At 46.0% G+C, this 24,708-nt stretch overlaps 1 protein-coding gene across 5 annotated transcripts in view; it reads left to right on the forward strand.

Annotated features, from left to right (window-relative positions):
- LOC114874727 (discoidin domain-containing receptor 2-like) overlaps positions 1-24,708 on the forward strand; it is a 161,815-nt gene that overhangs the window by 102,051 nt on the left and 35,056 nt on the right. Inside the window, exon 4 of one of the 5 annotated variants that reach the window (XM_029184311.2) lies at positions 15,244-15,308. The exons of the other annotated variants lie outside the window; for them this stretch is intronic. The gene's annotated coding sequence lies outside the window, so the exon portion shown is untranslated. The remainder of the gene's footprint in view (positions 1-15,243; positions 15,309-24,708) is intronic. 5 annotated transcript variants of the gene reach the window in all.

The raw sequence follows: 24,708 nt of genomic DNA on the forward strand, positions 1-24,708 counted from the left end.
GTTAATTCACGACAAGGATTAATTAAGCGGTAGAGGCAACTGCTCGGGGAAGAGTGATCGGTCGAGTTAGAGGAAGAAGCGGAGTCGAGCTGCCACATCGGTATCTGTTATCGTTCCAGCTGTGACGGCTGACGTCTTACTAAAAGGCTAACTTTCTTTCTTCGTGTAACTGCACGTAGCGAGTGATATATCGATTCGAGAGTGCGATCTTGTCTGTTTCGCTAAAGCATCGCCGGACGATTTAACCGGGTCTCGTTGGTCAACGGAGGAGGAGGATACCGGTGCCCCGAACTCGATGCATCCTCGTCGATGGAGGTTATCGAACATCTCTAGAGACTAATTAATCGTACGTCTAACCACCGATCATCTGAACGAACGTTATCCGTCAGACGATCGACGGGAGGTCAGTGAACTGACATATTGTAAGTTGGCTTATTTAAACGGGGATCAATCGGGTCGCGATAACATCGCGACCGATGTTTTGTCTTTTACGTTACGCTGCGGTTCAGCGTCGATTAATCCTCTCTGTTCGGAACGGAAAAAAAATGAGGGACAGGATGTTTGACAAGCGTAGATAGAGAAGCTCTGGGTAACGATTGTTAGGTTTGTAATTTGACTGGGTCCGGACCGATCGTCTTATTCTTATTTTAGAAAATCGTTCGGATGCCCGTGAGTTTATGGCGTTGGTTCGAAACAAATATTTGGACGTTGAGATTGGGAGTTTATAGAAGGAATTGAAATTTAATTAGAACACACTGGTAGCCGATTGCTCGGTGGAAAATTCCTTTTCCAGCAAGCAGTCGTAAATTCGCGGAACGGTGGAAGGTATATTCTAGAATCGATCGCGACTGTTACTCGTACAGAGAGAGAAACGCATACAGACACGGTTGCGCTAGGGTAGAAGTTTATGGCAGTGCCTGCCAAAATCCGGCATAATGTGCGTTGTATGTATGTGTTTCGGTTCTAATTATGCAGGCTTCTCGGAGCCTATTAGAGCCGCGAGGCAACAGCGGTAATCAAATACAAACGAACGGAATCGCGAATGAATATAAACCAGGAATGAAGTACGAAATGAACCGGCTAGCTGCTTGCATGAATTTCAACGAAAATTTCTTCTCGACAGTTGATATTAACGATAAAAATATACCGTTTATCTTTCCTTCAGGAACTTCACCGATATAATTGATAAAATTAAAAGAAGAATACGATGTGCGTCGCTTGTCATGCAAGCAGACAGGAATAAATTAAACTTCGAGCATTTGAACCGAGAAAAAAAAGGGAAAAGGATTAAATAGAAGAAAATGTATGTATATGAAAAGTCTGAGAGTAAAGTTTTCGCAGAGCGTGCATTTCCGTGGTACAGAGTTCTCCTCTATGAGATAGCAAACTGTGCTGGCAAGCCGGGGAATAAGAAGGCTGGAAAGTAAAATAAAAGTTTGCTTCATTAAGGACTAGTTACCATGAAGACATTCAATTGACGTACCATCTCGGCCTGGTCCCGTGGAATTTCTCGTTTTGCTACCAGCATCGTTTCAGATTGTAAACTGTCGGGGCGGGCAACGAGCGAGAGAAAAAAAAAAATGAAGATAAAGGGGGGAAAGAAAGTTTTAGGCTGCGAAAGTTCCCGACGAGGTCGAAATTACGGGACTTGGTTCGGTCGAAAATCAAGGAATTCAACGGCACCGGCTTTACCAAGAGGACCGCTCCTTTATTCCAAACACTCGAGGATATCTCTCTAATCGGCCATTAATGAAACCGTCGGTTCCGTGCTGTAATTAATTCCTTAATCGTAAAACTTTCTCGAGAAGCCTCTCCACGTTCGAGTTTCTCTTAGACCGCCACCACGCTCTCGAATGTCAACGCGTACGAGACGCTGTTGCAAAAGGCGAACATTAGTCTGCCGCTGACACTGTTTTCGCCAACTTTGCTCTCGTCTCCAACGCGTTCGCCTTTAAACGATGTTGTTCCCCTTCGCGTTGATATCGCCGGCGAAGTTAGAGGAGAATTTTCTTAATTATCACTTGCGAAACGTTGCCAAAGAGGTCGGGCATTAGTTCGCAGATTCAATTTTCGTTAAACGATGGTATTATGATTGCTAGGTAGGAAACAATTTCTGGACGAGGATGGTGATTATGATAAATATACTTCAATTATTGCTGGTTGAATTTTATTAAAAAATTTGTCGGTACAAAATTACAATATTCAATCGAAACGCTATAAATTATTTCTTCTTGTTCAAGAATAAAATAAACTAAAATCATCGGTGATCTTGTACGGTAACAAAGTGTTCCCCTGCGCGGACCAGATAGAGAGGAAGAGTTACGTTGCGATGAAGCCGCGTTTACAGAGTCTGCTGGTGGTGGGCCTGGTCAGTAAAGGGAGTTACTAAATTTAAGCCGTCCCGTCGGTCGTTTCTCAAGTGTACACGCTTGTCTGTTGGTACGTGAGTGCTGCTCTGACGGGCCAGATAATTGTCCGCTGTCGGATTAAGGAATATCGTTTCGCCGCTTGCGAGACTTCTCGTTCTCCGTTTGCCAATTACAACCCTTACCCCGTTTCTTTTCTTCTTCTGGTTCTGCTTTTCCGCTAACCGGTACCGTACGTCGAAGCACGAAAGAACCATTTGCCTGAAACGATTAACGAAACCGGTGGCGGATAGCGGTTCCCTCGAGTCGTTCTAAAATTACCTTGGAAAAATTCGTCGGAACGGATGAATCCTACGGTCGTGCTTTGAGGGTAACGTCGAGTGTCGGTGATCTAAATTTACTGCCGGCCGTGTAAACGACACAGCAGCCCTTCTACATACCGTAACATTCACGGCCAGACTGTTGGCCACAAGTGGCATGAACGAGCTGGAGGTGACGGCAGCTTATCTATGCTCCGATTTCTCTCTGTTCTGCACGCCATTCACGAGCTGCTCATCGTCTCGCGTGTGTCATTCTCTTCTGGTTGCAACAACAAGAGGACACACGGGCTGATTTAGCTAACGCTAGTCCCGCGTGTCCCGTATGTACTCTCACGAATAATGTACGCTTTCTTTGACTGTTATAAAAAAGAAAATAGAAGAAGGAACCTGTTACCATTTGTTATTTAAGTATTTGGGTTATTTGGAAATATCCATGGTTCTTGGCCTAGAAAAAAAATTGCGATTTTATATCAACGTTGCAAGTATAGGACGAGTTAGCAGTCAATACAGACAGATCAAAAAACTTTTTCAATTTTTTTAATTTACACGCAGCTTTATAGAACTCAAGAAACGGTATAACTTTTATTTTAACCATTTTTTGACAGCACATATATAGAAAAGGCGGTTCGGATCTCGCTACAAGTGAAAAACGGGCACGAACGAATTACAGCTATCTTCGTAAATAGGTCTAATAAATATTTATGCAAAGTTTCATCAAAATCGTTCCCTTGTAAGCTGCACCTTACCGTACGCTCCTTGTCTCCGTTTCTCTTCTTTTTTGCCTTCGTACCACGCCCACCTGTTCGGGTGCCGTGTCGCAAGGCGACGACGTCCTACGAGCTGATCGCTAGATAGAAACGCGACGCGTTGTTCAGCCTGTGGAAACGATGACGGTTTATCGGCATTTTGACTTGTTTGCCTCTTATCTCCTTCGACCGACACCCACCTGTTCGCGAACGTTTTTTTGATCGAGAATAAACGAGGAGGTGGCGTTGGAGGAGATGCATGTTACACGTACCGACGTTATCTCGCTTTCAACGGAGAATGGAAAGAAGTTGGGTGCCGGCTGATGTCGGATGGAAAACGATGTAAGGATCTCTCCTGTACTCTACGTGGAATGATAAGCGAAACCAGGGAATTGTACGGAATTACCGAGCTCTCTGGGTATCTGGAACGAGAAACTCGGTTTTATGTTCACGCTTGATCCCCGTGCGGTATCTGAGTACAACGCTGTATTCGTGGAAGTACAGCGATGTTTCTGACCTCGAGAAAGTTTCGCTCACCGAGATAATCGCGAATGGGTGGCGAAGGATCAGCTTCGTTGAGTCACTCTGACCCCGAAAGGAGAGAAAAAGTTAGACTGGTAAGAAACAGGAAATCGAGGGAACTGGTCGATCGATCTAAGAAAGATCATTTTTATTAAATAATTATACTTTCGTGACTGCACCTATCGTTACAAAAAGTTTTCACCCGATTTCACGAAATAGAAAAATACCAAATTTTCTTCGCACGAAATGCATCCACGATTGAATACCGTGACTCGGCGACGAACCAGCGCGGCAGGATGATTAACGAGAGGCTAGATTAGAAGGTCGGGAAGAAGCAGACAGCGGGATTAGACAGTGCTGGAAGCGGAAGAATTCGATGCAGTCAGGGTTCGTAGGGATAGATGAGATAGAGGGTGAGAGAGAGAGAGAGAGAGAGAGAGAGGAAGGGAATAGGTGCAGAAAGCACAAGGGATTCAGGCGGTTGGAGTACGCTCTCTGCTCGCTCATGCGAGAGAGCGCGAATGAGATTGCACCGGCGCGCCTCGCCGCGGTTGGTACACCACCATCGCCGCCGCCAATTGTAACGGCGCTGGAGCGAGGCAACCCCCATCTGCAACCCTCTCCTCTCATTCCCCCATATCCTCGGCCGTCATCCACTCTTGCTTATTGTGTTTCCATTGTGCCTCCCTTTTTCTCTGGCCGCGGCATTTTTATTGCCTCCTCCACCCTTTCGGACCTCCGCGTGCGTAACACCGGACCAAACAGCCTCGCAAATATCCATCGGTTACCTTGTTCTCTGTACGTCCCTTCGTTTCCACGCTCGATCAAGCGTTCACGCAATCGAGATTCGAGGGATTTATTTTTTTTTCTTTTCAGGAGAATGTGCTTCCTCTTTTGTCGTGATAATGAGAAGTCGCGTTGGGAACGAGAGAGGAGGAACCTTTTGGAACTTTTGAGGGTGTCGTGAGAATTGGGGGTAGTTTTTCGTTGAAACTTCATTCTCTTTATATTGCGATAGCAATAATTGAGCCAGTTTTTTTATATAGTCCTAGAGGAATATTTTAAAACAATTTTGGATAAACGACGAAGAAAGGAAATCGATTTCAGTTTTCGTCGACCGTTTCTGTCGGAATGTTTCCGTTAACGTTAACATTCATGCACGATTGATTTTTCCCATTCGACAAGTTCCATTTGCGTGGAGCTCTTCCCTCGAGCAATCAGAACGTTCTGTCTGAAATGCAGCGAGAGTAGTAAGAATGGGAAAGAGAAAGAAGAAGAAGACGAGGAGCAACGGATCGGATTATTCTCGTCTCGTGGGCTGGGAAACTAACGAAGGACTTTTAAGACGTCAGTTTCCAAGTCTGATACTCGGGTCGGAGGAAGAGTCGAGTATCGGTTCGACGATTCTTCGGGATCGAAACTCCTTTCTTTCTTTTACCGGCTTTCCTCAATAGAGAACGCTCGTACCGTGGATCGATCCTCTTCAAGAAGATTAGCTTTACTTAAACAACGGCGTCTCGCGTCGCGTTCGGTTCCCGGATTTTTCGTACGGCAAATATCCTTCAGCCTGAGAAATTAAAAAGCACCCTCGATCGTTCGAACAAATTTCCAGATTCTTTTCTCCCTTTAATGTTTATCATCGTTCGAGGCCAAACAAGTGACAATAGCATTACAGAAATGAAACGGAATTTTCATGAAAAGCATCCTGATTTTGATACCCGTACAATGTGTTCCACCCCTAACAGTTTTAAGGGCGATCAAGCCGAACGATCTAATAAAAAAAAGAATGGGTTTTCGACGTATTAGTACTTTGGCTCCTTTTATGCCACGCTGTTGGGGCGTTGAATTTCCCACTCTACTCGATGCTATTGTTCCCCGAAATCGCGGTAACGTATTGACACCTCGAGTCATCACCCTGGCGACGATCGAGTCTGTTTCCCCAGTAATTCGAGACACATCATTCTACCCTCGATCCAGTTGGATCTCATGTTGCGTTCCGTTTCGAATGAACACGTGTCTGTACACGTCCGAGAACGTACTCGGAGAACGTGCGATCGAATTGTTGTTTCGCGTTCTCGTCGCGCCTGTCGCATTCCCATTCTACTGAACAAACGGATCTTAACACGAGATGAATTTTCACCCCCAAAGGGATACTCGAGTAACCGACGATCCAAATGAAATCGACTGTATAGAATGTAAAATTCAATTGATTTTACAATAAATACGATCTTGCAGTATTACAATAATTAATTACTCTGCAGTGCAAGGTATTCGATATCCACCAGACGTATCTATCGAGAACTAAAGACACGTTGAAAGGGTGAATCGCAATTAGCCGAGCGTTAACCGCGTTCTATCGGGCTGGAAAGAAAGTTTCCTGCTGCTGCTCGAACTCGCACCTCGTTCCTAACCAGCCTCTCCCGTCGGATCGGCCTTTTAACCTCAATTAACGCTTCGACTTTGCACGACCCGTATAATCACGGCACAATGGGGAACAGGCTTCGCCTTTGTCTCCGGCCGGAACATCCGAACGCGCGGTTCTGCGTTCTCGTTAACACGTTGAAAACGAAACGCCGCGGAAGCTGGTACCGGTGCCGGTGGTTCCCACCGTGTTCCCCGGCGCCGGGGGGTTGAAAGCTCAAAGAGATAAAGGAGACGGGCAGGACACGGAGAACGTTGGAATCGGCCGGGAAACACGAGTTTTCCTATTTACGCGGCGATGCGAAGGAAAAATGCAATCGTTGGCGTGGCGCCACGCGATGCAATTACTGGGAGAATTCGAGGCACGCGGAGCTTGATGCCGACCAACCCGCACGCCGCAGATACCCCATGCCTTTGCGCGAAAACAACCCCTCCTGTCCCTCGGTGGAAGGAGGCGCGGCTGAAATTCCAGCCGGATACGAACCCCCCCAAAAAGCGTCTGTCTCCGCGAAATACTCGACTGTGTACACCTATCTGACCACCTCCACCCTCCACCCTCAGCTTGCTTATCACGGCTGGACGTGGATCAATCGGCGTGGATGGTATCGCGAAAACGATCTCGAACAATAATGTGTAGGCGTTTAGAGGAGTAGGAGAGGGTTTCGGACCGGGGACCGCTAGGTGGCGACGAGATGATTCCAGTGAACGTTCTCGCTGGCAGTCGCCCGGCAGGCAGATCGAATTGCGGTACGATAGGTGTCTGGGGCAAGGATCGTCTGTAGTTCAGCTCCATTGACCAGTCTGATAGACGATCCCGAGACGAAACGCCTTTTTCTCTCCTCTCTAACAAATAATCTTTTATTTTCCGTAGTAATTTCAAAGCGACTCATGAATGACGTTACGTCGCGAAATACCTCGCTCGTAGACGCGAAGGGGTTAAGTACAGCGTTAAGTGTAACAGGGTTAAGTGTGACTTCTCGTCGACGTTTTTCATTCTCCATTCGACGGAACGAGAGGTCAGAATTAACGAGACGTAACTGTATAGCTGGCAGACGAGAACGATGAACGTAATAACGGCAGGTAGAGACGGCTTTCGTGTTCCGCGGTCGCGGTCTCTTTTAATGAAGACTCCACGAAGAAGTAGGTATTCTCTGGAGCGTAGAGCGAACCACAGACAACGTAATATTTATTTCGTGGCAGAAGAAGAGGTAGTGTTGGCTGCTCGCATTCCTGTTCCTTTCTCAGCGTCTCTTGGGGATCATTCTACTTCCTTTGCGAGCTGTTTTCTACCGGAGGAGCTGGGAATAGCGCGAAAAAATAATACAAACCGCGTAATCCAAATGGGAAGTTAAAAGGTGGTCCGTTGCGTGCTACGCGAACTCGAAATCCTCTTATTCGAGAAACGGCAGGAAAAAAGTCTAGTTACGACGAGACGAAGAGAAAGAAAAAGGGAGAAACTGCGACGGAGCGGCTGGATGGCGCCGGGAAGAAAGGAGGTACCTAATAAGAATGCCAATCGCAATAAAGAAGGATTTGCATTTGATAAGCATCGTAAAAAAGCGCCACGTAAGGTCGTTACGTATAGGTGTATCCGCGAACCGACACGGCCTACGCCTCTTCCCGTGCCAACCTTTCGAAAATACCTCGTTTGCCGTAGCTCATCCCGTACACGAGGACGATCCGACCCCCCCGATCGAGTCGCGGGTTCTCTCCTTTGAAAGATGACTTCGAGACGCGCGCCGCGTCGGTATATATCGCTGACTGTACGCGTTCGATTATCCGGATCGTCCTGGTACTATCGACCCAGTCGGAGGGTAGTCGTAAAAACGCAGGACGATACGTGATCTGTTTAAGAAACTTTGCGGGACCGAAAACGAGGGGGCGGTCGTTTAATGCGTTGATTTATCGGCTGGATTTTATAGGTGAGAAATTGAGACAATTAGCGATATTTTTGACTGCCTATATCAGTTTGCGCAGCCTAAAAACAAAATTCTTTACTTCTTTATCCATACCCGGCGCCACTTGGAGGGTGGTGACTGCTGGGGAATGGATATTTTTTCTAGCGCAATTGCGCCCTTTAACGCCACCGGTATAAGCGAAAGCTCAGGTACGGCAAAGTGGATTCTTAACCCCACAAGGCTCCCAAATTGACAATGTCCTGATTATAGAATTCGATTTTCGTTTATTACCAATGTCTCACGCTAAGAGTACTGTCGATGATGGTACGAAGTCAGCGTTGCGACGAAGTTTGAACGCGAGAATCAAACGTGGGGACAGGGTGGAGCGTGCGAAGTACTCCCTTTACCTCTGTGTCATCCCGCTAATGTACTTACCATCTCTCGACAGTACAAGAGTCCAAAGTTTCTCAAAAATATAGATCCAGCGAACGATCAGGCGCAAAATATGACGCCGAATAGAAACGATACTCCTAGAAAAAATCGAGGGGGATGAACGAAGCCAGGGAAAACAGTCGGCTAAAATGACGAAGGATCGGCCGGTGAAGATGTCATGGTTGGTAACAATTGTGACGCAAAACTGGAAAACGAGTACAATGGAGTCGGAGAACGATTCATTCGCGCAACCATAGTCCAGACAGACAGCTGGACGCCCCGCAGGGATGAAACAGGAAGCCATTGTCGCCCTCGATCCTCGAAACGTGGCAGCCGTTTGCTTTTTTTTTTCTCCTCTCTCTTTGCTCTCTCTCAGTTCGTTTTTTTTTTTTCTTTTTATACTTTCCAACGGGAACGCTTGCGTGTGCGTATACGTGCGGTGCGTGCGTTGCGTTGCACGTCGCGTGCAAATGTTGCCTTTTGAGCGATGCCTGCGCGCACCGAAAAGTAATTACTCCGCACGCGACCGCGCATAGAATCGTTGCTGATATATGGCCACGCGGCCGGTTGGAATAACATTGTCCCTGAATATATTCAGCGAGTTCGCGAAACGGCCAGTGTTCTGTACGTCGCTATTAAAACCGGACGCGGGGATATTACGGCCGTTAACAGGCCGAAACGCGTGTTCTACCTTCTGTTTTCAGATTTCAGTAATTTACTCGCTACTCGACATCGCGGTTCTCGGATCGCGGAGATCCACGCGTCGTTCTTTTTTTTTTTAACCCATTGTGAAGAGTGGTAACGCTGGTTTGATAATCAGGAAAGAGTTTGGTGTAACGCTATCTTTATTAATGATTTGAAACGGTAATTTCACGGTTAAGTAACATATAGAAAAAATGTAAATATGGTTTAAAAACACATCCTTTCACTGAAATCTCCATAACAGGACGCGCTCATCGTCGATTCAACGTATGAAAAGAGACCAAGACCGTAGTGGTACGTAAATGCAAACGCGTCGCAGCTAAGCGTTAATTAGCGGCCTAATGAACGACCGGTCGAAATAAAACCGGGCCCATTCGAGGAGTAGGTAGCGCGTCAGGACCGGAAACCGGTGCCGGGCCGAGGGTATTCTCGCCTTTCACGGTTAGTCGGGGAGGATGGTCGAAAGAAGGGGACAGTTGTTTCACCGTGTGGACCGGTGTGCTGTTCGGGACACTCCTTTTCGCTAATAGCATGCACGCGACCATCCGGACCACACGTGCGCGTGTAATAATGGTCTAGAGTGGCGTGGGTGGGTGTGTGTGTGTGTCTGCATAACCAGCCGGTCGACCGAGCGTGGCCAGAAGGGCTATGCTATCCAACTTTCTGTCGTTCCATCTGCTCCTTGTTACCCGCGGTTATTAATTAGCTGCGCGTCGCGCGATCAGACGCGACAACGTGTCCCTGAAACGCGATATCCACGCACGCTTGCAACGAACATTTCGATAAAGACGTAGGATTTTAGGAAGCAGGAAGAAGTGCTTCAGGGTGAGAAGGTGTCGGAGGGTGGCGAGAACGCAATTAACTCTGGATCTCGAGGAACGTTCCACAGCGGTAGGGGTGTAGTTAAACGCTCGTCGCTCGCGTGTTCTTTCCGCTCGCGTTCGTCTGCCCTCTGGATAAAACGCGTCGAGACGCTTGCTCCAGGCTGATTGTTATTAGCTCACGGCTCGCTACTGTCAAAGGGACCACTCTCGCGTGATCCAGCTTTTTGGAATCTGTTTGCAGCCCCGTTGTGATTGTTCGCCGCGTTTGCGAATAGCGACAGACGAGACTCGCTGATCGTACCGTTAAACAGCTTCCGCTTGCTTCGTTCGTTTAGAGAGGATTCGTTAAATTCTATCGGAACATCGAACGCTTTCCGACAAACACGATCCTTAACAACGATACCACTTTGTGTCGTGAATTTCTGCGGGTATCCGATACCGGTACACGACCGACGGACGTTTCTGCTTAGCGTTATACGAGGAGGTAGCGAGAAACTTTTCTCGTCGCCTGGAAACTTGCCGCGGACAAAGTTTCGCTGTCCAACTTTGCCGGCTAACCAAAACCAACAGCTTCTTTGGACGATCATAAACCGCGAAATCTGTACTATGCTGGTAGAATGAAATCGTCGGGCGAAAGATTTCCGTGAAAGTTGGCCCGTTTAACAGCGAATCGATTCCCTTTGTAGGATGAAACGTATCGTACGTTTGCGACGACGACTTTCGAGTCGGTTTCCACGATTCCGGGGAGAGTAGTCTAACCAGCCTCGTATTCTCTCGACGAAGCTGCCGGCGGCGATGCTGGAGGCAGACTTGCCCGCAGAAATGTAAATACCGGTCGGCCAATCAGCCTGATTGGTCCCATTCGCTCGAATGCTCGTCATTCAATGGCGCATATAGCGCGCTGTAAGGCACCGTATCGACGGCTGTTATATGCTTCTGGATCGAGCCATTGTTCGGCCAGACATGTGTGCATTCTGTATGCGAGTACATACGCGAGTACGTGTACCTTAATGGTACGTACAAGGCAGGTGTGTAACGGCGCATATAGACATCCCCCGATTCGCCTATCGCTTTTGATATCACCAATCCGAAAATTTGGCTACGTTCGTATGCGACCGACGGAGATAGTGATTTTTCTATTATTTTTCTTTTTTTTTTTCAAATTCCAAGAAGCGGACGAAGGGAAAGTTGGCTGCTTCGAGCCCTACGAGAATATCGATCGCACAGGTTTTCCTTTCTTTCGTGACACACGGTCAGCAGTAAGGTTGTTGCGAGGGTGGCCGAGAAAATCGATTCATTTCACAGGCGGCCGTTTTCAGCGCGCTCCGGAAGTTGGCTAAGCCGAGCCGTGTACGCGGCTACGTCCGTTCAATTTGTACGGTCGTTAGACGGGGCATGAAGGAAGGATCGTTCGGGTACGTGGAAACGCGCCGACGCGACGCGACGCGACGATTCCTCGCGCTGATCCCCCGTGACGGGAATCGTTGCGTGCCGTTGGCTCATTGTTATGGCAATGAGCGTTCCCGCCGATATCTTCCAATTTTACAGGGGCCCTCCGCAAATTGTCTTCCTAATCGCAACGCGCGTACGTTCGATTACCTGGAAACGTTATTTACGAAATCGTTCGTCGTATCGTCGCGATGAAATTCGAGTCCTAACAGCCCGTTCTTCGGAATCGCAATTAAACGTGTCTAGACTTCGTTTCGCTGGTGAACGAAGGAAAAAGGGAATCCGGCGTCGACCATTCTAGGCGATAACATTTTCCTTCGCGAGCTTGTTTACAAGAAGCTCCAAATCCGGTGGAAATTCGAGGAAGAGGAAAGAAACCGAGTGCACTACTCGGCAAGATGAAGAGTCGTTTACTCCTTTTCTACTCTGTCACCGTTCGCAAACCTTGCGCCAGCCTTTTTTTCTCTTTCTTTTCACTTGGCGAGACGGGAAAGACGGGGCGCGTGCATCGTGACAGGAACTCGCAAGAAGCGCAGCGGTTTACGGGCACCGGCGAGAGCTTCTAATCTGGTTTAACTTGTTTACTGGTCCTCGATACGAGGAGCAACGCGATTCGCGGTTAGCTCCCTCGCTACCGTCTCGAATCTGGCTTCAAATTTATTATGTCGGTAAATATAACCGGTGGGAGGATCGCGAAGCCGAAGAGAAGAGGCTGTAGAAAGGCTGGAAGGGAAAGGAGAGAGAATGAAAGCCGCAACATTCGTGCCGGCATTCGTAACGTGGCTGGTGGCACGGTTTTTCGAAGAGTCCATGCGATTCTCGAACAGCTGCTGTTTTTACGACTGTGCAGGATATTGGTTATAAAATGGCGTTGCCCTATAACATTATAGAGGTTCCAGAAAAATTTCGATAGAGATATCAAACGTCGAAGTTGGTACTTTAGGTAATCGGACGTTTTATACAAAATCACCTAATAGATGCAGAGAAATAATTAGAATGATATGGAATTTGGATATTCGTCACGGAGCAACGACCCACCCCGTCGCAGTTACCGAAACGACGAACTTTCCGTCACAGGACACCGCGTCGCCCGTATCCGCGGTTACGCGATGCACCGCGACGTAGAACAGAGACCACGGAGTCGGTTTTAGCCACGTCGCTGTGTGTCGTAGGGATCCGCTTTAACGAAGTTGCTCGAGGGGGTTCATTGAGACGCTGCGGTGGTTTGGTAACCATGTGACTTATCTTCTCTAACCGCTCGTCCACCCGGTTTTGTCGCTCGCCTTCGTTTCCTTCGTTCCTTTTATTATTCGTCTCTTTACTCCGTTCTACTGGACGTTCTCTCGTCGCGTTCGCCGTTACCACCGTCGTACTCGCCGTCGTCGTCGTCGTCGTCTACGTCGTCGTCTAACCTTTATTTTCTTCTTCCCCGAATTCTCGGCATTATTCAACGGGCGCACGTCTCTCATTGAAGATGCACGCACGTAGCCGACTACCTGCGACGACAACGAAGACGAGGACGAGCAGAAACGACGCGACGCGTCTTGTCGCGTCCTGCAGTCGCTCGAAATCCGCGATAAAAACGTCTCGCCTTGTACAGCCGGTTCTACGCTCAGGGAGCCCAGCTCCCTCGAAACGGTTCGAATATCTGCATCGCAATGAGCTTCGAGAATTGTCCCTTCTTTCTTCCCTTTCTTTATTCTTTTCTCTCCCTTCTACCTAACACACGTCGATATTACTCTTACGTTTTCTTGGACTTCAGATAAAAAGCAGTGGGACCGTGTTTTGTACGATATTCTACATATTTTGGGCGTTTTAAATGCACAATTATCATTAATTATACGAAGAGAAAGTGAAATTATGAATGACTATCGCTTGGTTGTATTTGTCAGTAGAAAAGTCGATAGATTGGTCAGCCAACAGATTCTTTATCTCTGGAAGCATCGAAATTTTTCGTTGATTTATTAATTTATGAAATATGCCACCCGCTAGGAAGTTGTTAAGTATTATTATAAATTTTATAAACGCGTTTTGATAACGTTCCGAGATACACTCGTACAGGGTTGAATCCCCGACGGCACGAGCGGCGTTACTAATTGCACGTATCACATTATAAACTTTAATCACTTTAATTACTTATTGCATGTAATTAAGCGTTTATTGCCGTCGCTACTCGCGCCGAGCATCCGACGCGATTCTGGCTCGCTGATGCGCTCAACCTCTTCCTCCTCCTCCTCCTCCTCCACCGCTCACCGATGCTCCGACAACGTCGGTTCGACCCCTAATGAAAGTTTGAATCGCAATTTTACCAAATTAAAGCCAGACTAATTGTCAACGTTATTTCGAGGCGACGTTGGCTATCGCTATTTTAATTATTCTTGCGTCCGCGATACGTTTCACGTGTCCAATCTAAACGTTCATTAGCCAATTCGAGGGACGAACGTTTGACCGGTTCTCACCCCCTTTTGTTTTTCTCTGCTTGCAGCTGACATTAAAACCCGTCAAATGTGTAACGAGATTCGGAGCAAAATTTAAGTTATGACGTTTAATTAGGTTTTTAAATAATTAATTTCAATAATCAAGTGCAAACGCGAAGCTTGTGTTATATTAATATTTCATTGACGAGCAAATAGGTGGTCTGTAAATTCATTTAACTTCTCATACGATAAAAAATCAAATAAAACGTGATGCGATAAAGTTAATACGTGTCTTGATTGAATATTAGCCAAATGAGAGGGTGAAACGCTTAAATCAAATCTGTTCGCGTATAACACGTTTCGTTTCATTCTTTCAATCATGGAGAACCGTAAAGAAGATTACGACCGAGCGTTTCAATCATCTTTTTTTTATTTCCGTCATTAAGGACCGGGTCCATCGAGGTGCAATTGGGTCGCGTTAACGCGAAACGTCGTTGCGGCCTAGAAATAAAGTTACGCACGAATCTGCCGAGCGTTTCGTTGGCTTAACGATCGTGCTCGTCCCATCATTCTTCACCTCCCCCTGGTAGTTTCTTAAGGGGTTGCTTGGCACCGTTGTAATGAGCTCCGGGCCTCCGTGCTCCTTTTCTCATTAAAACGCCAGAGGACGTCTTATTGTACGTCGCATTATTGTCATTATCGTTGCGAGGATCGTTCCACGTTGCAGCTCGACGGAGCGCATGAAACGCATCCAGAATGAAAATTGTATTAGTAATAATCGTCGCGTCGATCAACGTCGATGAATCTTCACGAGGCAATCTAAAGGGACTGATTGAATAATTTAAGTATCCGTGTCTGTGAAATTTCATTACATATAAATTGTACTTTATCTCGAAACTGCACAAAAACGCTGTAACGACCAAGAATTTTCAACTTTTTATATTTCTATATTAATGCCAAAAATTTTCTATAATTTTAATTACTGAATTTACATTGAATTTTTGGTATCGATCGTTTATGTTCATTTCAGCATTAATATTTTTAACCAACCCAGTGCTTAAAACCGAATATTCAGTAATTAGAAACATTTTGAATGAAAATTTTGAATCTACGATACTAACCATATCATTTCCTTTTCCATTACAGGTGAGTGGATCAGTTTCGTGGATTCAGATGGGTACAGAGGGAAGCGTAACGCGATAGTCGAAACGGTAAGTCCGTCTAGCGGTTATTAAACCCAGTTAGCACGAGTTGCCGGACTGTTTCTAGCCGCTTTTCTGTACAATTCGGGAAATAATACGAGCTTGGTAACGGAGGGCACGCGGAGACCAGAATCAAATAAAGCGGTCGCAGCTTTAAAGCATTTAGCCAAGGAACAAACGCAGGCCGGTAATTTCGAAATGAAGCTAGTGTCCTGTGCTTCAAAAACTTCTTCCACCGTTTCGTTTTTCTCTCTGTCTCTGTTACGGAGCATACGTATACGGTATACGGTGTGTTTGATCGCGACGGAGAGTTTCAGGGGTTTTCTAGAAAACTGTTCCAGGTTCTCGACTGTGAGTCCGACTCTCCCGGGAGGGATCCCTCTTTTTCCTACGAAGTAAACTGTTTTCTTAGGCACTCGGGACTCTTGAAAAATTCCTAAATATTTACTCGAGCAAAGGACCCCCAGACGGACGACACTTAAACGGTATTCCACGGGCACGGTACACGAAGATGGGCTTAAGCTCGCTGAAGGACGGATTAGAGCCACTCGTGCGAGCCTCTCTTTTTCCCTCTTTCTTTGTCCGTCGGCTTTCCGCTCGCTCCTCTTCTCGTCGTGGATCTCTTTTTGCCTCAAATTTCCGCTTCTACGACTCACGTGCGCGCAGTATTTGCACTAAGGGAGCGATCGTTCTTTGAATCGCGGCCTCCGCCCGATACGGTGCATCGGGAAACGATCGAACGCGGTAAATCGCTCGTAAGAATCGGAAATTTTCCTTCGCGTTAGGTAAATGTTCCCATTAGCAGCCGACTGTTTATTTCGTTTCATTAAAACCGACAGATAAAACGACCGAGAACCTTGGAATATTAATGTTCCAAGAATTTTACTATCATTTATACAAGGAGCGTTCTCTTGTCGTGTATATCGCCTTTTCACGTGCGACCTATTCAATCGTCAGGCCTTGTCCTCTTTCACGAAAGCCGTCTCTAGCCAACCCCGTTTCCTCGGGGGTCAAACTAATTATCGTAACGCGTCGTTGATAGGCTCGATCACGAAAGCAAATGTATTTCCAGCAAATACGTAATCGCCGGTTGACTACTTCCGAGCAGGGAATTTCGAGAGTGATCGTCGAGTTCGTGATAGCGAAAAGCACGAAACACTCTCATCGATTGAGATAGGGAAAGAACCTAATTGCACGTAATTGCGCGTAATCGTACATTTTGGAGGAAGCAATTTATTGAGCGGACTGCGAATTTTGTTAGACTTGCGTGGTTCGATTCTGAGTATTTTAAATGGTAAAATATAAGAATCGAAGTTAGTCAAGTTTGAGAGAATTCTAATTTATTTGGAACTTGTCCCGTCTATTAAAATAAAAATTAAATTAAATTACCAATTACAATTTAAAATGATGAAATATAAAAATAATAAATCATCATTCTAGCATTTTGCAAGCACAGAATTCCAAAAGAAATTGATCATTCCGTATGATTTCATCTCTCGTCTAAAGAAAAATGTACCTAATGATCTCATTAATTTCTTCATGAGAAATTATCATGTCCCTGCCTCAGCTTCCACCCGACGTTTGCTTCGGGAAGCAAAAAAGGGATTTGTTGAAAAGACTCCTCTCGATACCAGGATTCGACTCCTCGGTTTCAGAGGACTTTTTTTTCAGCCGGTTACAGGCCTCGCGTCGATGCAAAAGCATTCCCTTGTTCGAAGTTCCCGCGTCTCCGTTCCCCCGTCGGAATCCGCGATTTCCGTCTGAGAACTTGGAAAACTTTTGGCGGTGGTCGGAATAGCGGATTGCATTAAACATGAATAAACGATTTATGAGGACGAAACGGCTGGGGGGGTTTTCGGAGGGGCGGAGACGAAGAGGCATCCAAATAAAAGGAGGTCGACCAGATAGCATCGAGTTCTTTTCGATCCTCTTCCTCCATCGGGATTACGTGCACGCGATCCAGGCTCGCGTCCTTTCTCGATAATTAATCGTTTTCGAGGAGCCTATCTTCTTTGTCATCACAAGTAATAATAATTCTTGAACGATCGACGGGGGTACTCGTCGATCGACTGGATGCGTTTACCACGAGAATGCAAATTACCAATCGAGTTATTCTGCTTATCAAATCCTTTTGATGTTTCGTGATTTGATTACTCGTAAAATATCATAACTGCGCCTTTATCCTGTGCGACAAGTTCAAGATGAGATTCTGAATATTATTAATCAATTTTCTGATATTAATATCAAAAGACATACTAGAGAATTATAGGCGATCTTAGTACGAAGGGGTTGAAATACGAGCATTCAGGGTGTCGTTAAAAATTCTTTTAATCGCATCGACGAAGGGGAAAGTTGCGAAGTTCATGCGAATAATTCCTCGATACGCCCCATTCCATCAAGATATCCGAGTTCGTTCATCTTCCAGCGGAACTGTAGTTTCCGAACAGGAGCAAGGTGTTATCGATGTTAGAGCGGATAACGAGGGAATAATTCGTTCCCGCGACGCCTTTATCACGGATCGATCGAAGATTTCTCTCGGTAGTATCGTTTCGCGAGTTCCGAAAGTTTGCTTAGCCAGACGATTCACGGTGAGCTAATTTGCGAGCGTCAGCTGCGTATTTCTGCGACTATTCTGAGTTCCTCGCGCGGAGAGGAGGCCGTTTAAAACGAGCAGCGCGAAAGAATATTTCCCTTTTCCCCTGCGGCACTCGTCCCGTCTCTTGTCCATACTTTTTTCACCGTCTTCGGTGCCGGCGAACTCTATTAAAAAGTCGCATCAAGAAACGTGACAGCGCGAACAGCCTGGTCGTAGACGTCGTCGCGACGCCTCGGTGTTTATCGCCTTCGTTGAAACTTCGATGCCCTCCGTCTCTTCTGATCTAATTATCACAAACGAGTGTTCGTAAATCTTCGGGGAGTTGAAACAAAGGCTAGGAAATCTTTTATTACGGTGTAAGTTAAGAGACAAGATGAACGGCGAACGTTTTTATTCGTTTTTAGAAGGAAGATACACGCACGTGTCCGCGTAATCGAAGGAACGTCGAGGTTAATTGCTCGGCAGATTTAATTAGCCTCTGAAAGAGCGATCGAGCCACTCGAGTCGTTGATTAATTGAGCGAAGAGGAGCGGCCAAGCTGTTAATCGATAATTAATTTGCGTCAGAAGCTAATGTGCCATCGTTCGCTTTCCCGCCGTTTCTCGAGGGAACTGGGAAATAAAACGGGCCGACGTTCTACCTTGAAACGTCACTTGGACGTCGCCGCCTTGTCAGCAATACGCATTGTTCTCGATATCCATTTCCCAATGGATCTCCATCCAATTCCTGAGGCCCTCCATTTCGTCTGTGCCACTCGTTACTCGGCTGCAGACTCCTCGGCCAATCGGGCTACCCGTTAATGCTTCATCCTCGTCTCTGGCCGAGGAAATCTGCATTCGAAGGCGGCAGATGGGAATCCTGCTTTCGGGCATGTCCGTCGCTCATATTTTATGCGCGAGAAGTATAATCAGATGGGAATCGAGAGGCTGAATACGAGAAAAGTACTTTGAATTGATCGTGCGATCTTGGTCAACTTTGATCCGCTGGAAATCGAATGCCTTTTAAGCTTGATGAGTTTTTAATGAGATGCAAAGGATCAGAAGTGTAAAATTTCGACGAAGATCACGCGTATTTTAAATTTGAATTAATTCTCGCTTTTCTATCGTAAGTCGCAACAAAGAACTCTCTTAGTATGAAATAGTTACGAACTACCCCTCTGTTGAAACATCAAAAACGCGTAAGAAAGGAAGCACAAAATCGTCGATCGACGCATAAAAGCGACGAAAAAAAAGGAGAAAACCTTACAGGCTACCTCGGAAGCAGGGGTAGAACGATGGAAAATAGGGAGCAGGAAAGGGTGGCAAAGACGAAAGGCATCGTGCCGCGGCGTTTCGCTTGTTCGGAACATAAACTGGAGCGGCAGACGTGTCGGTATGAAAATTTCAATCGGTCGAGCTGAAGTGTAGCGACTATGAGGTGGAAGAGGGTTGCGACGTAGAGAATTCAGGTAAAGCTGATGTGGAGTCAAGGGGGTAGATGGCGGAGGGCAAAGTGCGGGAAGGGTAAAGTGGCTGTGTACCGCGCATAGGTGTGCGCCCACCTCGAAGTCTTTCTCTCTTTCTCCCGCTCGTTACCACCTCGAATAACGCCGTTTCATCGTCTTCCACCTCGTGCCATTCTCCTTTTCTACCGTGCAAGGCCCTAGCCCCCGGCGAACTGCATAATTCATGGCCCTGCTACACCGACCGCCTCCCCATCGGGGACCCTCTTCCAGAGGGCCGACGCCAGCCAACCCCTTCCTTCTGTTCCCTACCAGCACCGCCACCTTCTGTCCCTAGTCCTCATCCTCCACCTGGCTTTCCAGGGTCAACTCGCTTGGTCGCGTTATTGTACGTCGACGCGTGCGGACCTCCCCTCGTGTGTACGTATCCTGGACACTTTTATTTTTATATTTTATATAAAATTTACCGTGTCTTTAAGCGACGCGAAATGGTTTAAAAAGAAACGCATCACCTTCCATAACTTATCGTATCTCACGAAACAGTGTGCGACGGTATGCACGGGATAAAGTTTGCCGAAAGCGTTTCTACGTGCATGCATCTAAAGCCGCGACGGGGACGCGCAGAATGTAGGCGAATATTTCGGCTGAGTTATGAACGGCACCCCCCGTCGAGGTGGCGGCGACCTAACGAGAGGAACGCCACGGGCGCTTTGACCGCTCTCGATCCTCGCTGGAATGCCTCCCCTGACAGCGAACAAGATTCGAACGCCCGGGTAATGGATTTTTACGAGTCCACGGGCCTCGGGAAACGATTCCGCTCTAGGAAAGAGGAGATTCCTCTACGTGGCCCATTGTAACGCGACCGTGTCACTTTTTATTCGGCATTGTACTCCTTCGGATTGTATTTCAGCCTGTCAGCCCGAAGGGGTGAGGCGCGTTTCGAGCGAAGGGAACCGCAGGATGGATCTTGTAAGGATGTAGAATCGCGTCAGTTCCGAGACAACGTTGTTTAAGGATTCTTTTCGGATTTGAAATGGGTAAAACGGTACCATTGGGGAAGTTTGGAGCGGTTGAAGTATTGGAAACACCGGAAAGGTATTTCAGCTTTTTGCAATCTAGATAGGGATGTTTCTTTGTGCCTGAGAAAAGAATTCTAAAAGGCGCACTGAAATTGTTTAACTCACGAAGGAGTCAAATCGATCATAAGTCAGACCTACGAAATATTATACAATAGAAATGATATCTAAAGCGGAAAAAACTTTAAACTTCAATTTAGATTATTCATCGTCAAGGGTTAACCACCTATTTCACACGAATTTATATTTTAAACATCGATCCACCTGGGGACAGGATAAATTGCTTCACTTCGTTCACTCGATCATTTTACATCCCGTCTCGATGTCCTTCGTCGAAGTTCGCCTCTCAGGACGAACAATTTTAACGCCAAAGGGTACAAAAGAGACAAAGTCAGAAGACTGTTGATGTTAAATAAACAAGTAGAGAACATCGTACGGGTCTGATTTAGATTCCAGCAAGACGTCGTCGTTAAACTTCTACACCGTGGACTTATCATCGCCGTTGGCGAACTCGCGCTCAGGGTGCGAGTTGTTCAACCTCTACCGGTGATGGAAGACAAAATCTGCCTGGTGAAAATTAATACGAAACCGGCTACAAGTTCGCCACTGGCTCGGCTGGCAACTCGCAGCAGCGTACCGGTTCTCGTACTGAATAAATGGGAGATGCTCTGCCATCTTGGGCTCCCATCGCTCGCGTTCGAAGATAAACATCAGCGCCGGCAGCATCCAGCGCTGGAACGGCGCACGGTAGTCAAACAGGGCCCTCGTAATTAGCCATGCTCCGAGCAGCTTCTCTTTTTCGCGCGTTGAAAACGCCGATGCCAGCACGAGAATGCTCGATCGCGGCCATTTGTGAACTGTCCGTGAACCGATCAAAGCAACACGCCGCGTGCTCTCGCGGCGAACTACTTGATTTTCTCTTCAATAAGGCTTCTCTAGGCTTCAGCTGTTGAGAAGAAATAAATTTTCTGATGAAGGAGACGTTTTCCAATTTCTGTATTGTAAAATAGTTTATGACTAACCGTATCGAGGAAGTTGCAGACTTTTGTCGCGTCGGTTCGACGATTTTCCCAGTTATCTATTGCACGAAGATCGCCGGATAGCCGAAGGTCGAATTGTAGGTCCTCTGTAAATTTTATGGATCCTGCCGTTTCCTTCAAACGGCATACGTCCGGGACGCACGATGTTACTTCTGATTTCGCGGAAAGGTTGGCCGTAAAACCTGTTTGTACGTCTCCGTAGTGCAGATACACACCGGATTGTGCACGTCGCGTTTCCGGCAAGATACTGCAAAGCGTAAGTGACTCGGTTGACCGCCGCTTCCACTCCGTGGAAATGCTATTTGCGTTCGAGGGAAATCCAAGTCCACTTTGTCCTCCCTACCTCGTACTACGCTCGTTCAATCTGAATTTTGACGATGCCTTCAAAGAGACCGGACCGTCTCTAAGAGGGATGCATTCGAAGCACCGCTACACTATCCCATAATGGAATTAAGCAATTGAATGTTTGGTTAATGATGTCGGGCTCGTGGGTTCGAGCAACGAATCGCTAATGAAACCGAGTGGAAAGTTCAGGACTTTCGAAACATTAGATTATAAATCACAATAAAATTCAGATGGAGAATAAATTTATTTATTGAAGTTAAAAAATTATAAAATTTTTTAAAACATTTGTATTAATATAATGATAGAATTATATAGAATTTTAGTTATTCAAAAAGAGACAAATTACCATTTTAAAAAAAAAATGTGAACCAAGGATTTGAACCGAGGACCTTTAGATTGCGAGTCATGTGTTTAACCACGGAGCGGATCCATGACTCGCAATCTGAAAGTCCTCGGTTCAAATCCTTGGTTTCCAAAAATTTTGTTTTCTTTTTATGATAATTTTTATGTAATAGTTATTCAAAAAGGAACAAATTATCATTTAAAAAAAAAGAAAAATGTTGGGAACCAAGGATTTGAACCGTGGATCTCTAGATTGCGAGTTGTGTGTGTGAGTTTGCCATACTTCAGAATGTAAGGAGTACTAACTGTAATTGTTAATATCTTTTAAACAATTAGCCGTCTGCCCACAAAAGGGTGTATAGGCGTGTTCAGCTCGACGAGCTCTACAAGCTAGCAAAGTTTCATTAATAAGTGAGTGTAACACTTGGATAGTTCCCCTTGTTAGAATAGCGAGAGAAAAGAGCAGAGATCTCGGTTGCACACGTGTTTCCACCTTCCTCGGCGTTTCCTATTAAAACGATGTCGCCCAGACCCACCCGCGTCGCGATTCTCTCTCTTTCTCGTTCTCGTCGTCGGTGTCGGCGTCGCCACGAGAGGGTGTACGAAAATAAGTCGCGGCGCGCCCCGGCAATTACGCGAGAACGGCATGGTCGACTTTTTAATTTGTACCCGGCCACTCTGAGGAGGACGCAGGCGCGTGCTAGGCGACTCGCGAATCTCGTGTTTCCGCGAATTCTCGCGCGGAAATTTATGCGGTCTCACGATGGAAACGGTTGCTCAAAGAGCGCCAAACGCGACTACTTCCTTCCAGAGGCGTCGTAAATCCCTTCTGGGCTGGAAAGCATACGTTTTCCCGCCGCTCGACCCGAGTTTTCTCGACCGAACTCGAGGATCTCGTTTCGCTCAGCCACCACTTAACGATCCGTCAGCCATTAGTCGCCGGAGAACCGGCGAGAATAATACGCTAATTCTAGCGTGCACGTTTCAAGGTATTTCTTCCTCTGTTACCTTGTTCAACGAATGCTTTTCAATTAGTAAATGCTGCATTTTCTAGAGATTTTTAAGTTATATGGGCGGAATGTAACAAGTCCTTTAATTGCCTTGATGGTTACTAGTTATCGGTTCCTTCAATTTTGTTTATTAATTGAAAAATTAGAATAATTATGCACAAGAATAATTATAATAGAAAATAGAATAATTATGCACAAGAATAATTATAATAGAAAATAGAATAATTATTATAGAAAATAAAATAATTGTATACAATATGTATTCAAAGAGAACTTGACAAGTTTGATCACGAACAGGTTAATACCAAAGTTCAAGTTATTATGGTATAAAGGGTTAATATGTCACCGTTCAATGCCACGCTGAAAGTAGAATTTTAAGTAAACTTTCAACCAGAAACTATGCAACTTATACCAAGCCCAGTTTTCCCATTCAGAGTTAAATTTACCTTGTTCGTGTTCCGTGTGCCCTTCTCTATTCACCGTAGTTAATGAGACACATCGAGAAAAGTAAAAGTTTCGCGAACTTCGAACAGGGTAGTTTCACCCCAATAAAACGAGCCTACAACCACCGGGTATTATCAGAAGTAAAATTCTATCCTTCGCTAAAATTTCTGACTTTTGATACTGCGGTTAGGAATAATTTTAAAAATTCAGTTTTTCAACTGAACGTCCAACGTTCCGCAGGATTTATCGACGCCAACGAGGGCGTTATATTTTTCACCGGTGAAACTACTCGCGCTGGAGGGTGGCAGAAAACTAGTTTGGATACAAATTTTTCACCGAGCCTCGAGAGTTTCTCGACGAGCCCTGTTTAACGATCCAGAAACGTGGTTGGGCGCCGGGGGATGCAACTGTAAGCTCGTTTATATGCCTGTACGCGAGTTCTGCTACTTTTTCTTTTTCCCTTTGCCGCCATTACGGAAGCGTGTCTTTTCAAGAAAATCCCAGAAATTCTGTAAAACGAGCTGCAAACGTTCCCGAGAATCAGTTTCGTTTTAATTACGTTGGAATTTGCCAACGCAGATATGTGAAGCATATTTATGTTAAAATTTGTTGCGATCGGACTTCGAATATGGAAAATGAAGGTTTTAAAAATCAGATTTTTAGTTATTTATTTATATACGAAAGAGTACAAAAGTCAGTATGGTCAGAGTATATGCAACAGATTTTCAAGTACAGAAGAGAAGCCAGATTTTCTATCAGAAAAGAAGGCAGCATAAAAAGAATCTATCATCGTTGAAGAAAATCAACGTCTGCTGGTTCGCATCGTAAATTACACCACGCCCTATGGAAGAACGTCGAATATGTTAGAAAGAAGAAGCGAAGTGAGGAAGGATGAGTTATTCAAAGGGAGGGAAAAGGCGCATACCATGGAAATCGAGCGTCCAGTGTACGTACAAGGCCACTTTATGTAGGAGCCCGCGGTAAAAGTCGCCGGTCGAAGGTGCCGTTTCAGCGTATGAAAGATGGCTGTGTGCGTATCGTAGGAAGCTAGAACAAACGGGCCACTAAATCCACGTGATTTCTTCGTTCCCAGGCCGTACCGCGTTCTTGATTTA

Source organism: Osmia bicornis, chromosome 5 (genome assembly GCF_907164935.1).
Source record: "Osmia bicornis bicornis chromosome 5, iOsmBic2.1, whole genome shotgun sequence".
In the NCBI taxonomy this organism is placed as follows: domain Eukaryota; kingdom Metazoa; phylum Arthropoda; class Insecta; order Hymenoptera; family Megachilidae; genus Osmia; species Osmia bicornis.